The 15,137-nt window shown below is 40.1% G+C and overlaps 1 non-coding gene across 1 annotated transcript; it reads right to left on the bottom strand.

The window, feature by feature from the left end:
- Window positions 1-1,353: 1,353 nt before the first annotated feature.
- On the bottom strand, window positions 1,354-1,460 carry LOC141683439 (small nucleolar RNA R71). Its single transcript, XR_012560286.1, has one exon. It is a non-coding gene; the product is annotated as a small nucleolar RNA R71 (small nucleolar RNA).
- Between the last annotated feature and the right edge of the window lie 13,677 nt (window positions 1,461-15,137).

Below are 15,137 nucleotides of genomic sequence, written 5' to 3'. Positions count from 1 at the left end.
AGTGTGTGATGATTGCATGATATCTAGTATTGGTTGTGCGTATTCGTCTTATGTGCGTCGCGAACATATAAGATAGGGTGTTAATCTCTTGTGAAGCGACGGTGGATCTTGAGATTTAGAACTTGCCATGCTAGCATAGGTTCATGTACGTTGTGCATGATTAGTGGGTAACTCTAACAGTTTTATTTGCCCTATGTAATCAAAAGGAATAACTTGTGCTTAAATCGTTGTGTTGTCAATTTCTGTAGACATATAGGAACTCAACATAATTGATGACTATTCAACTTCTATCTTAATTGTGGATGTTTGGTAGAATGGTATTAGTACAATGAAAGTTGGCTTTTATCAGTTTCATGTTATTCGATTAATGTCATCACTATCACATGCTAAAGGTAATAACAATGGCTATAGAAGGAAGTAATAATGAAGTTGTGATCTCATAAGTGTTTTATTATTAATAAATTGAAGTGTTAGTTAAGTGGTTAATTAAGTAGTTAATTATAGTTAATATTTAATCAACAATTTTAAGTGTTATCTTAACATTGAGAAGTAATCATACATTGGTGAGTGAGTTTGATTAGACAATAACTTAGTCTGAGTCTCTGAGGGAACGAACTAGAAAGTATTCTATATTACTTGCGAACGCGTATACTTGCGTGAATATTAGTGCGTGTTTTCGCCCTAACAAGTTTTTGGCGCCGCTGCCGGGGACTCGGCGTATTTGTTTAGTTTATGTACTTACCATCATTGGTCATTAGGACTCAGTGATTAGGACGTAGTAGTTAATTACTCTTTTCGGTTGTGTTTCAGGTACTTTAGCAAGCGTTTATGCAAACTCGTTCTCGTGCTCGCAAGAGGACCTTAGATACAGCTGAGGAGAAAGACGAAGTTCTTGATACTCCGGAGAAGTTAGATTTTGAGGATTCGGATTCAGGAACTGAGCAGAAAGAACCAGTAAACATGGGAGATCGTATTGTTCAAGCTGATCCAGCTCTTATGGATTTTTCTCGGCCTAAAATTGATGACATTCAGTCAAACATCCTTCATCCGGCTATTCAAGCTAACACCTTTGAAATCAAGCCGGGCACTATTCAGATGGTGTAGAATTCTGTTTCTTTTGGAGGAGCGGCAACTGAAGACCCCAACATGCACATAAGGAATTTTGTCGAGATCTGCAGCACTTTTAAGTATAATGGCGTGACTGATGAGGCTATCAAGTTGAGGCTTTTCCCATTCTCACTGAGGGATAAAGCTAAAGACTGGTTACATTCTGAACCAGCTGGGTCAATCACTACGTGGCAAGATCTTGCGCAAAAGTTTCTGGTGAAGTTTTATCCAATGGCAAAGACTGCTGCTATGAGGAATGCTCTTACTCAGTTTGCGCAGCAACCTACAGAATCTATGTGCGAGGCTTGGGAACGCTACAAGGAAATGTTGAGAAAATGTCCACATCATGGAATGCCGGATTGGATGGTAATCACTGGTTTTTATAATGGTTTGGGGGCCCAATCTCGGCCCATGCTCGATGCAGCAGCTGGAGGTGCCTTATGGGCTAAAAGCTATACTGAGGCGTATAATCTTATCGAGACGATGGCTGCAAATGAGCATCAAAACCCAACTCAGAGGATGACGTCAGGCAAGGTAGCAGGTATTCTGGAAGTTGATGCAGCCACCGCTATTGCAGCCCAGCTCCAAGCGCTATCAATGAAGGTTGATTCTTTGGCTACGTATGGAGTTAATCAAATAGCTATGGTTTGTGAGCTTTGTGCAGGTTCTCATGCTACGGATCAGTGTTCTCTTGTCAACGAATCTGTTCAGTATGTGAATAATTATCAGCGACAACAGCAGCCTGTGCCAGCGACCTATCATCCTAACAACAGAAATCATCCAAATTTCAGCTGGGGAAATAATCAGAATGCTATTCAGCCACCATATCAGCAAGGAGTAAGTAAACAGTTTAACCCACCTGGATTCCAGCAACCACAACAGTATGCTACAAGGCAATCATATCCTCAACAGGGAAGTGCAGCTGCACCTACTAGTGCTGATTTTGAGGAACTTAAGCTGTTGTGCAAGAGTCAGGCGGTTTCTATCAAGACCTTGGAAAATCAAATCGGTCAATTAGCCAATGCAGTGCTCAATCGTCAACCTGGCACTCTTCCCAGTGACACGGAAGTACCAGGCAGGAAGGAAGCTAAAGAGCAAGTCAAGGCTATTACCTTAAGGTCTGGAAAAGTAGCTGATGCTGAAAAGGCAAAAGAAGTCGAAGCTGAAGTTAGAGATGAAGAATCTAAGCAAAAGGAGAAAGCGGCGGAACCAAGGAAGACTACTGTTGAACACACTCTGCCTGAGGCTAATACAGGGGAGAAACAGCTCTATCCTCCACCACCTTTTCCTAAGAGATTGCAGCAATAAAAGTTGGATAGACAGTTCGGGAAGTTTCTGGAGGTGTTCAAGAAACTTCACATCAATATACCTTTCGCTGAGGCTCTGGAACAAATGCCTAGTTATGCGAAGTTTATGAAGACTATTCTTTCAAGGAAGGTGAAACTGGATGACCTTGAAACCGTTGCTCTCACGGAAGAATACAGCGCGGTTCTGCAACAAAAGTTACCACCAAAACTGAAAGATCCAGGAAGCTTCACCATTCCTTGCACCATTGGCAATCTAACTTTTGACAAGTGCCTTTGTGATTTGGGAGCAAGCATTAATCTGATGCCGTTGTCGATCTTTAAAAAGCTGGATCTGCCTGATCCAAAACCCACATACATGTCGCTACAATTGGCTGACCGTTCCATTACTTACCCAAGGGGCATAGTTGAGGATGTGCTCGTCAAGGTGGATAAGCTCTTCTTTCCTGCAGATTTTGTTATTCTGGATTTTGAGGAAGATAAGAAGATTCCCATAATCTTGGGGAGGCCTTTCTTGGCTACTGGCCGTACCTTGATAGATGTGCAAAAAGGGGAACTTACTATGCGGGTCCAAGATCAGGATGTGACCTTCAACGTATTCAAGGCAATGAAATTCCCTACAGAAGATGAGGAGTGCTTAAAAGTGGATGTGATTGATTCTGCGGTTACTTCGGAACTCGATCACATGCTAATGTTTGATGCATTGGAAAAGGCCTTAGTGGGGGATTTTGACAGTGATGATGAAGATAGCAACGAGCAATTACAATATCTGAACGCTTCTCCATGGAAGCGAAAGCTCGACATACCATTTGAATCTCTTGGTACTTCTGACCTTAAGAATGCTGAAGGGAAGCTCAAACCATCAATAGAGGAAGCACCTACCTTGGAGCTCAAACCATTACCTGAACACTTGAGGTATGCTTTTTTAGGTGATTCATCTACGTTACCTGTTATTATTTCAGCTGACCTTTCAGGTAGTGAGGAAGACAAGCTCTTAAGGATTTTGAGAGAATTCAAATCGGCTATAGGATGGACCATAGCAGACATCAAGGGGATAAGTCCTTCATATTGTATGCATAAAATTCTGTTAGAGGAAGGTAGTAAGCCAACTGTGGAACAGCAGCGAAGACTGAACCCGATCATGAAGGAGGTGGTGAAGAAAGAAATTCTGAAATGGCTAGATGCAGGCATCATTTATCCTATTTCTGACAGCTCGTGGGTGAGCCCCGTGCAATATGTACCTAAGAAAGGAGGTATCACTGTGGTCGCAAATGAAAAGAATGAGCTCATCCCTACTCGAACAGTTACAGGATGGAGAGTATGCATGGATTATAGAAAATTGAACAAAGCCACAAGGAAGGATCACTTCCCTCTCCCATTCATTGATCAAATGCTTGACAGATTGGCGGGACATGAGTATTTTTGTCTTCTGGATGGTTATTCCGGGTATAATCAGATTTGTATTGCACCAGAGGATCAGGAAAAGACTACCTTCACTTGTCCATTTGGCACATTTGCTTTTCGTAGAGTTTCGTTTGGGTTATGTGGCGCCCCGGCCACCTTTCAGAGATGTATGATGGCTATATTCTCTGACATGATTGGAAATAACGTCGAAGTGTTCATGGATGACTTCTCCGTCTTTGGACACTCATATGATGAATGTTTGAATAATCTGCGCGCCGTACTCAAAAGATGCGTGGAAACTAATTTGGTGCTTAATTGGGAGAAATGTCATTTTATGGTGTGTGAAGGCATTATCCTTGGGCATAAGGTCTCTAGCAAAGGTCTGGAGGTGGACAAGGCCAATGTGGGAGTCATTGAAAATCTTCCCCCACCTAATTCGGTGAAAGGAATCCGTAGTTTTCTCGGTCATGCGGGTTTTTATCGGCGATTCATCAAGGACTTTTCAAAGATATCTAAGCCGTTGTGCAATTTACTTGAGAAAGATGTGCCTTTCAAATTTGATGATGAATGTTTGGCAGCATTCGAGACTCTCAAGGAGAATTTGATCACGGCACCAGTTATTATAGCACCAGATTGGACAGAACCGTTTGAGATGATGTGTGATGCGAGTGACTATGCGGTAGGTGCAGTTCTGGGACAGCGCAAGAAAAATCTCTTCCATGTGGTCTACTATGCGAGTAAGACTTTAAATGGGGCCCAATTGAACTACACCACTACTGAGAAGGAGCTTTTGGTTATAGTCTTTGGCTTTGAGAAATTTCGATCTTATCTGCTTGGTACGAAAGTAACAGTATTCACTGATCATGCAGCTATTCGCTATATGGTTTCTAAGAAGGATTCGAAGCCGAGACTCATTCGTTGGGTGCTTTTACTTCAAGAATTTGAGTTAGAGATCAAAGATAGAAAAGGTACCGAGAATCAAGTAGCTGACCATCTCTCTAGGTTGGAGAATCCCGATTCCACTTCACAAGATAGGATGTTAATCAATGAATCTTTTCCGGATGAGCAGTTGTTTGCAATTCAGGAGGAAGAACCATGGTTTGCAGATATTATAAACTATCTTGTCAGCAATATAATGCCGCTTAATTTGACATCCGCTCAAAAGAAGAAGTTTCTGTATGAGGTGAAGTGGTATATGTGGGATGAACCATATTTGTTTAGACAGGGAGCTGATCAGATCATCAGGAGATGTATCCTGTTCTGTGAGACGGAGGGGATATTACGAGACTGCCATTCCACGGTTTATGGTGGACACTATGGAGGTGAGAAGACGGCAGCTCGTATTCTGCAAACAGGTTTTTTCTGGCCTACTTTGTTCAAGGATGCTCATCAGTTTGTTTTAAGGTGTGATCGTTGCCAAAGAGTGGGAAATTTATCAAGGAAGGATGAGATGCCATTAAATGTGATGCTTGAAGTCGAGGTCTTTGATGTATGGGGAATCGATTTCATGGGGCCTTTTATCTCGTCTTGCAATAATCAGTATATCTTGCTGGCAGTCGATTATGTCTCAAAATGGGTCGAAGTTAAAGCTTTACCGACAAATGATGCAAAGGTAGTACTAAATTTTCTTCATAAGCAAATTTTCACAAGGTTTGGAGCGCCTCGGGTAATCATAAGTGATGAAGGATCACATTTTTGCAACCGTAAGTTCACTTCTATGATGCAGCGTTATAATGTGAATCATCGAGTAGCTACTGCCTATCATCCGCAAACAAATGGTCAAGCGGAAGTGTCTAACAGAGAGATAAAGCGCATTCTAGAGAAGGTTGTTTGTCCGTCAAGGAAGGATTGGTCTTTAAAGCTCGATGAAGCTGTTTGGGCTTACAGAACAGCATACAAAACTCCACTTGGGATGTCACCGTTTCAGTTGGTGTACGGTAAGGGATGTCATCTACCGGCGGAGCTTGAGCATAAGGCCTACTGGGCATTGAAGAAATTGAACCTGGATTTAGATGCAGCTGGTAAGAAAAGAATGCTTCAGCTTAATGAACTTGATGAATTCCGACTTCAAGCGTACGAGAATAACAAAATGTATAAGGAAAAGGTGAAGAGGTGGCACGATAGGAAGCTACATCCTAAGTTATTTGTGCCAGGGCAACAAGTTCTGTTATTCAACTCTCGGCTCCGACTTTTTCCTGGGAAGTTGAAATCAAGGTGGTCTGGACCTTTTATTGTCAAAACTGTGTTTCCACATGGAGCGGTGGAAATTTTTGAGAATGATTCGGACCAAGCATTCAAGGTTAACGGTCAGCGGTTGAAGCACTACTATGGGGACATGGCAAACCGAGAGGTGGTTAGTGCCATTTTGTTGACTACTTGAGAAAGGTACGGAACGTCAAGCTAATGACGAAAAAGAAGCGCTGCGTGGGAGGCAACCCATGAATTGTTGTTACAGGAACCCTTAGAAGTTAATAACCTATCCAAAAACACAAAAAAATCAGAAAACAGGGGCTGAAAAAAAAAATTCCAGAGACCCTCTGCGCGCCCGCGCAGCTATGCTGAGCGGCCGCGCAGGGGTCGAGTTCCAGAAAATTTTTTACAGTTCAAAAAAAAAACACAAAAAAACCCATCACAGAACATAAACCCACGAATTCTTTTCCCATTACCCCATGATTTTATCCCTCAACCCCACTCCTAATCTAATTTAACCTACTCCACACCCTATATATACATACACCTATCCTACATATCTCCCACAAACTTCCTACACTTAAACCCTCTCATAAACATCAAAAATCAGTTCTTACACACTTTTATTCACAAATCAATGGCACCCAAGAGAGCACGCACTATTGACAGCAGCAGCACAGTTCCTACTGCTGATTCATCAAGGGGTACTGCTGCAAGGCCTCGGTTAACTGACAGAGCTGCGGAGGAGGAGTACACTAGGCTGTTGGGGAAGCCGATTCTGAAGGAGAGGGGGTTTTTACCATCAGGGAGGGATGGTGAGTTGTTGCCAATGATTGCAGAGAAGGGGTGGATAGCTTTTTGTGAGTCACCCGAAGCAGTACCGATGAGTGTTGTTCGCGAGTTCTACGCGAACGCGGAGGCTGAAAAGAATGGGTTTTCTGTAGTTCGTGGGCTGACGGTTGATTATCATCCTGCGGCGATTCGTCGTGTGATTGGACAGCGAGAGAGGAAGCCCGAGGAGGAGAACTGGAATGAAAAGACTGCTGAGGATTTTCACTTGGATTTGATTTGTGCGACTCTCTATCGACCGGGCACAGTTTGGAACCGCAGTCCAGCCAATAATGAGTATCGTCACTTTCCGGCGATCGCCATGAACAGGTATGCCCGTGCATGGAATGCATTTATTTGTGCTAATATTTTGCCTTCTTCACATGCACACGAGGTCACAGTTGAGAGAGCACAGTTGTTGTGGGGAATTCTGAATGAGGAATACTATGTGGACCTTGGTGAGTTTATCTACCAAGGAATTCTGAAGTTTTTGAGGGGAGCAAAGCATATGAACATCCCTTATGCATCCACGGTTACGAAGCTATGCCGAGCAGTAGGAGTGAACTGGCCGGCTCATGAGCAGTTGCAGTTGCCAGCAGCTCCGATAGATTCTGGCACTCTGAATGGGATGCAGGAGTGGACCGGTGGTGAGCCTGAGGAGCATGGGCTGGGTTATCGTCTTCCAGGAGGACGTCCAGCACGAGGTGCTACTATGGCTAGGCCAGGGCGTGGTGAGGCTGGTTCTTCGAGAGCTCAGGAGGGTGCTGGGATGGGTGATGCCCAGTATAGAAGGCTTTCACGGCGGATGGATGCCATGTATGAGACGCAGAGCAGGTTTGCTCAGGAGCTCACTCTTGCGTTAGGGACTGCTTTTCGAGGCCTTGGAGCTGATATCCAGTGGCCAGTTTTTGGTGAGGACTCTGCATACCCGCCGCCTGATACTCCACCCACTGAGGGTGATGATGATGATGACTCCGAGTAGGTATATCCTGTGTTCCTTTCTACTACCTTCACCGGGGACAGTGAAGATTTTAAGTTTGGGGGTGGTAGTTAAGGAATATTTTGTGTGTGTCATATAGCTGCATATTCATGATACTTAGTTCATATAGTTGCATAATTTTTGCCATATAGTTTTTTTTTATATAGCTTTATTTGTTTGTCATATCATATAGCTCATGCATATACCATGATCCCTTTTGCAATAATTTATCGACTGAATTGTGATATTGATGCGAGTGTAGTGATAGCATTAAAGTAATATTAAGTTGTGTAGGTTGATATGCATGCTAGAAGCACTTGTATTTTCACTAAGTCTTAGAGAATGCTTAAGGGCTAGATTGTTGTTATGATCTGATTATTTTTGAGGATAATCTATTTATTATGCTTAGAATTTGATAATAGGTTCTTAGTGGTAAAGGCATGAAAAAGAAAAAAAATGGAGTAAAAATGGAATTTGTTGCTAGTTGTGGCTAGGCGTCAAATGGCTAGTAGCCGGCTCGCATGTTATGCGAGTAGTCTAGGGTTGAGCAAGATGGAGCGAAACGCACTTGCTCAGAAAAGAAAAGAAAAAAAATTGCATAATTGATCAAGAGTGGGCTCTTTGGTATTCGAGTTATTAAGTTCTTAGGGGACTTTGTGCCTAGTGACCTAAGGCTTTTAGAGTCTGGGATCCGCTAACCTAACGCTCGTTACATGGATACCATTGTATAAGTCTTTTGTGGACCTCACTCATTGCACGGTCAAATAAGCATTTGAGTTGTAAATAAAAAGCACGATTCCGTAGTAAGCTCCAGAGTTCTTGTAGTGTTGTATATCACTTTGTGCCTAGAATTTTTATTCTTTGTATAATCGTAGGATTGCCTTGAGGATAGTCTAGTCATAGTAATTGGTCTAGTTCCGAAGCATATCTGTTAAGCATTTGCACACACCACGTTTCTGGCTGTATGTCCGTTTGCATGAGTTTATTGATCTTTAGTTGTCTAACTGCATTCGTTGAGATGTGACAATTTGGTTGGTTAATTGTAGTAAGGGGGATCGTTGCATTTTCATATAGATTGCATTCATGCATATTTTTATTTGTTTTGAGTCTGTGACGCTTGAGGACAAGCATCGATTTAAGTTTGGGGGTGTGATAAGTGGCATTTTATACCACTTAGAACGTCTTAAAATGGCTTAAATTGGTGTCTTGAAATCAAGTATTTTGTGTATTTGATGCGTTTTTCTAGTGTTTATGCATTTCAGGGTATTAGTTGCATTTCGGAGGAGGAATCATCAAGAATAAGCCTTGGCATGTGTTCACCATTGCGAGAGGAAAAGAACGGGCAGATTACGGCGAAGAAACGGAGCAAACCTGGAATTTTTCCAGTAGGGTCCTGCGCGCCCACGCAGCAATGCTGAGCGGCCGCGCAGCAGCCTTGCGCGCCCGCGCAGAAATGCTGAGCGGCCGCGCAGGGTCGGGGAAAAAGCTGAATTATTTTAGACTTCTACTTCTGTTTGGCTTCCAACTTCTATGTAATCTGAGTTTTATGGGACTATTATATAAGTAGATTTTAGACGTTTTCACAGGGAATAAGAAGGAGATTATGTTTTAGATTGTGTTTTGCGCAAGAAGCGAAGGAGATAAGGAAGAAGACCGATTTAGCACACTACAGCGAAGAGGAAGCATATTTTCTTGTGATTCTTGTTTCGTTGTAGCGTTGGATGCTAGTTTTCTTGCTTTGACTTATTTACTCTTGTGACGTACTCTGTTTTAATATAATTAGTTTAGTTATTATTTTCTTGTGTTGTTTATCATGATTTCATATGAACCCATGATGGCGATAAGTTCTATTATGGGCTAATCGTGATCATGGGGTTGCAACGGATTTATTATGGAATTCTTTAGTTAATTGTTTAATACTTTAGTGTGTGATGATTGCATGATATCTAGTATTGGTTGTGCGTATTCGTCTTATGTGCGTCACGAACATATAAGATAGGGTGTTAATCTCTTGTGAAGCGACGGTGGATCTTGAGATTTAGAACTTGCCATGCTAGCATAGGTTCATGTACGTTGTGCATGATTAGTGGGTAACTCTAACAGTTTTATTTGCCCTATGTAATCAAAAGGAATAACTTGTGCTTAAATCGTTGTGTTGTCAATTTCTGTAGACATATAGGAACTCAACATAATTGATGACTATTCAACTTTTATCTTAATTGTGGATGTTTGGTAGAATGGTATTAGTACAATGAAAGTTGGTTTTTATCAGTTTCGTGTTATTCGATTAATGTCATCACTGTCACATGCTAAAGGTAATAACAATGGCTATAGAAGGAAGTAATAATGAAGTTGTGATCTCATGAGTGTTTTATTATTGATAAATTGAAGTGTTAGTTAAGTGGTTAATTAAGTAGTTAATTATAGTTAATATTTAATCAACAATTTTAAGTGTTATTATCTTAACATTGAGAAGTAATCATACATTGGTGAGTGAGTTTAATTAGACAATAATTTAGTCTGAGTCTCTGAGGGAACGAACTAGAAAGTATTCTATATTACTTGCGAACGCGTATACTTGCGTGAATATTAGTGCATGTTTTCGCCCTAACACTGTTCGGTTGTAGGATGTCTGAGGGATCATCTGTGAATGACCATGTACTTAAGATGATCAATTTGATTGAACGTCTTGGACAACTTGGTTTTGCCATGGATGGGGAGCTGAGCCAAGACTTGGTCTTGCAATCGCTTCCGAGTTCGTTCTCGCAGTTTGTTGTGAACTTTCACATGAATAAGTTGGATGTCAGCCTGCCTGAACTCCACAACATGTTGAAGACTGTGGAATCGAATTTTCCCCCTAAGAAGAGTTCTGTTCTTCTAATTGGTGAAGGTTCCAATCCTAAGAAAAGGAAGAGGAACCCTTCCAAGAAGAAGAAAGTAGGTGAGAAAACGCCGGTTCCACCAAAAGCTGAAGACCCCAAGAGCAAAGTTGTTTGCTTTCACTGTAACAAAGTGGGGCACTGGAAGAGGAACTGCAAGGTATACCTTGCAGAATTGAAGAAGAAGAAGGGTAGTGAGACTATCGCTTCTGATTCAGGTATGTTCATGATAGAAGTGAATATGTCATTAAATCAAATTTCTAATTGGGTATTAGATATCGCCTGTGGTTCTTATATCTGCAATTTGTTGCAGGGACTAAGGAGAAGTAGGACTCTTGAGGAAGATGAGGTGATTCTACTGATGGGAAATGGAGCAAGAGTTGCTGTTGAAGATATAGAATCATTTCATTTACATATGCCGACGGGCAAGACTATTGTTTTTTAAATAATTATTATTTTGTTCCCTCGATTGTAAGGAATATTATTCCCATGTTAGACTTGGCTGGATTTTCATTTATTATTGAGAATAATGAATGTTCTATTCTTAGAGATAATATTCTTTATGGACGTGATACTTTAAATAATGGTCTGTATAAATGTGACATAATTTACTTCAGATTGAACAAACTAATAAAAGAAAAGGGATGATGAAAATCTCACTTCATTGTGGCACTGCAGTCTCCATTTAGTAGACATGGAGAGAGGGCTGCAAATTTGCTAGGAATGGTACACACAGATGTATGTGGACCAATGTCTACGCAAGCCATGGGTGGATTTTCATACTTCATTACTTTCATGGATAATAGATCTAGATTCGGATATGTGTTTGATGAAACACAAGTCTGAAGCCTTTGAAAAGTTCAAAGAGTATAAGTATGAAGTGGAGAAACAAACCAAATATAGTATTATAATTCTTCGATTAGATCGAGGTGGTGAATACTTGAATGGAGAGTTTCTGGATTATCTCAAAGTAAATGGTATAGTCTCCCAGTGGACTCCTCCAGATTGGTATCTGAAAGTAGAAATCGAACTTTGTTAGACATAGTTCGGTTCATGATGAGCTATGCAAATCTTCCAGTATTCCTATGGGGTTATGCATTGGAAACCTCAGCATATTTACTGAATAAGGTGCCTTCCAAATCTGTTCCTCAAACTCCGTATGAGATATGGAAAGAAAGGAAACCGAGTCTTAAACACGTTAAGATTTGGGGATGTCCAGCTTATGTCAAGTAAGTTGACCCAGATAAGCTGGAATATCGATCCTTAAAATGTAGTTTTGTGGGATATCCTAAAGAGACTTTAGGGTATTACTTTTACACCGATCATCGGGTGTCTGTCTCCAGACATGCTACCATCTTGGAAAAAGAGTTTATCCTTGAAGGAAACAGTTGGAGCAAAATTGAACTTGATGAAGTTCAAGAAGCACAAACTACTACGAATCAAGTGGAAACACCTGTTTTGACTGAACAACCTTCTGTGGAACAACCCATTCGTAGGTCAGGGAGAGTGTCTCGCCAACCTGAGAGGTAATATGGCCTTGTTATTGAGAATGACAATGAGTTGTCGATCATTGATGATGACGACCCTGTGACCTATAATGAGGCTATGAGTAGTGTTGACTCAGAGAAATGGCATAGTACCATGAAATCCGGAATAAAATCTATGTATACGGGATATAAAAGAATGATTAGAGCAGATGGCCAGGTGGAGACCTTTAAGGCCAGGCTTTTGGGAAAAGGATTCAAACAAAGGCAATGGATTGACTTTGATGAAACCTTTTACCTGTAGCCCTGTTAAAATCAGTTCGGATTTTGCTTGCGATTGCTGCTTACTACGACTATGAGATCTGGCAATTAGCCAGATGGTTTTCTTTCCAAGAGAAATGTAAACCTAGTGTGCAAGCTGCTGCGAACCATATGTGGTTTAAAGCAAGCTTCTCGTAGATGGAACATCCGTTTTGATGAGACAATCAAAGAGTTTGGTTTTATGAAAAACGTAGATGAACCATGTGTCTACAAAAGGGTTAGCGGGAGCGCGATAACATTTCTTGTGTTGTATTGAATTAGAGTTGACACACATAACAACATAGCAGACCCACTCACAAAGCTACCTTATGAAAGTCACTTTGATCGTCATAAAGACAAGATGGGTATTAGATACCAGAGTGATTGGCTTTAGTACAAGTGGGAGATTGAAAGAAATATGTCCTAAGTCCAATCATGTATTAGGATTTAGGAATAACTTTTTATGTAATCTGTTTTGATTTCATTGATATTAATAAAAGACTTGTTTTGTTACGAGCTCTATCTATTTAAGTGTTTAAATAAGATATATCATAGTTTAGAGTAAAGCTTTTTATGGATTATGATGAGATCATAATAGTGAGACCTAAAAGATGATAACTCTAAACTTAAATAGTTCCTGATCATAGGATTACTAACTGGTACTTAATAATCCACAAAGATCGGTACATACTATGCTTGCTTCATTATGAAGGAGGTCTGTTCTCATAGACATTTGTGTGGTGACACTATAGCTAGTATGTAGGTGCTTATTATAGAATAAGTTCACTGAACATGACTCGCACAACTGAACAACTGATGGAGTTCACTCACGTGTCAGCAGTTGTTCACATAGTGATAGTTGTACAAGTATCCTCAGACTTGAGGTCATCATAGTCATCTTGTGTACACTGAATTATGCTTTGGTTTAGTTCTTAGTCTCCAGGGACAATTATTAGGGCTCTACTGGGTATAGGAATTTGTACACGAAGATAGTGTATGATCAATAAAGGATCTACCCCTTCCAGTGAAGGAAGCGAATATTCAAGGCTGATCCACTTATGCTAGTTCAGGAATCTCTGGCCAGAGTGAATGAAATTAGAAAGGAATTTCTAATTTGCATAGAACTAAGCATAGTAAATGGTAAGCAAGTGATTAAATTAGATAGACTTGACACAAGATCCATGTCTTGTATTTAATCAGGACATTGTAGGGTAGAAGGAGTTTATTGTATGGTAACTATTCACTGAATAGGTTCTTGGTATTCTAAGCAGTGAATTCGTATTATCCGGATAGTCGCGATATGCTGAGAAGTATCCCTCACGATGTAGAATAAATATGATTAATTAATTAATCATATTTAATAAATTAGAGAATTTATATAAATAATGATAAAATAGTTTTATTATTATTTATTTCTACTACCGGCTTAATATTGAACCTACAGGGTCACACCATAAAAAGAGAATGATTTAATGGTGGAGAAATTAATTAATAATGGCTGATAATTATTTATTTATGAAATAAATAATTAATTGACAAATTTAATAATTGATTAAATGAGATTTAATTGATTATAAATTAATTAAGAAAAGTTCTTAATATTATTAATTAAGAATTTAATTTTGGAAATTAAATCAAGATAGAGAATTATTTCTAAAGTGTTTAGAAAAAGGATTAATAATTAAAAGGTGTTTTAATTATTCATGAGAATAATAAATGGGTTAATAATAATAATATTTTATGGGAAAATTTCAGCTGAAAATTTTGCCTATAAATATACTATTATAAACCCTATTTTTATTCTAACCCAAATTTTTCAGAAAACCTAATTCTCTCCACCTCCTCCTCCTCCTCCTTAGCATCGTTTTCTTGGTGGATACCGGTGGAGTGCTTCACGTTTGAGGAGCAGCTGCTAAGGATCTCCGATCGTTGCTTTTGGATCGCTATTAAAGGTTAGTAATCGATTCATATGTTTTAATCACGATTTATATGCTTTTATTTGGATTTTATATGTGTAAAAGTGTTTTACCATGCCTCCGCTGCGATTAAAATCCAACATGCCACTGGTGAGAAAGTTTCATCATAGTCAATACCATGAATTTGTTTGAAACCTTTTGCAACCAGCCTAGCTTTATAGGTCTGAACATTTCCATCCATGCCCTTTTTCTTCTTAAAAACCCATTTGCACCCTATGGGTTTTACCCCTTCAGGTGGATCAACCAAAGTCCATACTTGGTTTTCGTACATGGAATCTATCTCGGATTTCATGACTTCAAGCCATCTCTTAGAGTCTGGACTGTTCATAGCATCTTGGTATGTGAGAGGCTCATCTTCATCTATGAGCATCAAATCACCACACTGAGTCATGAGAAATCCATATCTCTCTGGCTCATGGCGAAATCTACCAGATCTACGAACAACCTGTGTTTGTTGAGCATTATCATTATTCTGCTATTGTTCCACTTCAGGTTCAATGCTATTTTGTGGTTCTCGATCTTCATCGAGATCTGTAGTTCTCGCACTGTTTCTTTTGGAAACAAAATCTCTTTCCATGAAGACAGCATCTCGAGCAATAAACACTTTCTGCTCAGAATGACTATAAAAATAATACGCCTTTGTTTCATTAGGGTATCCTACAAAAATGCACTCTTCGGATTTAGGT

The sequence above is a fragment of the Apium graveolens genome, chromosome 1 (assembly GCF_009905375.1).
Source record: "Apium graveolens cultivar Ventura chromosome 1, ASM990537v1, whole genome shotgun sequence".
Taxonomy (NCBI): domain Eukaryota; kingdom Viridiplantae; phylum Streptophyta; class Magnoliopsida; order Apiales; family Apiaceae; genus Apium; species Apium graveolens.
This window is presented reverse-complemented; position numbering and strand designations above follow the sequence as displayed.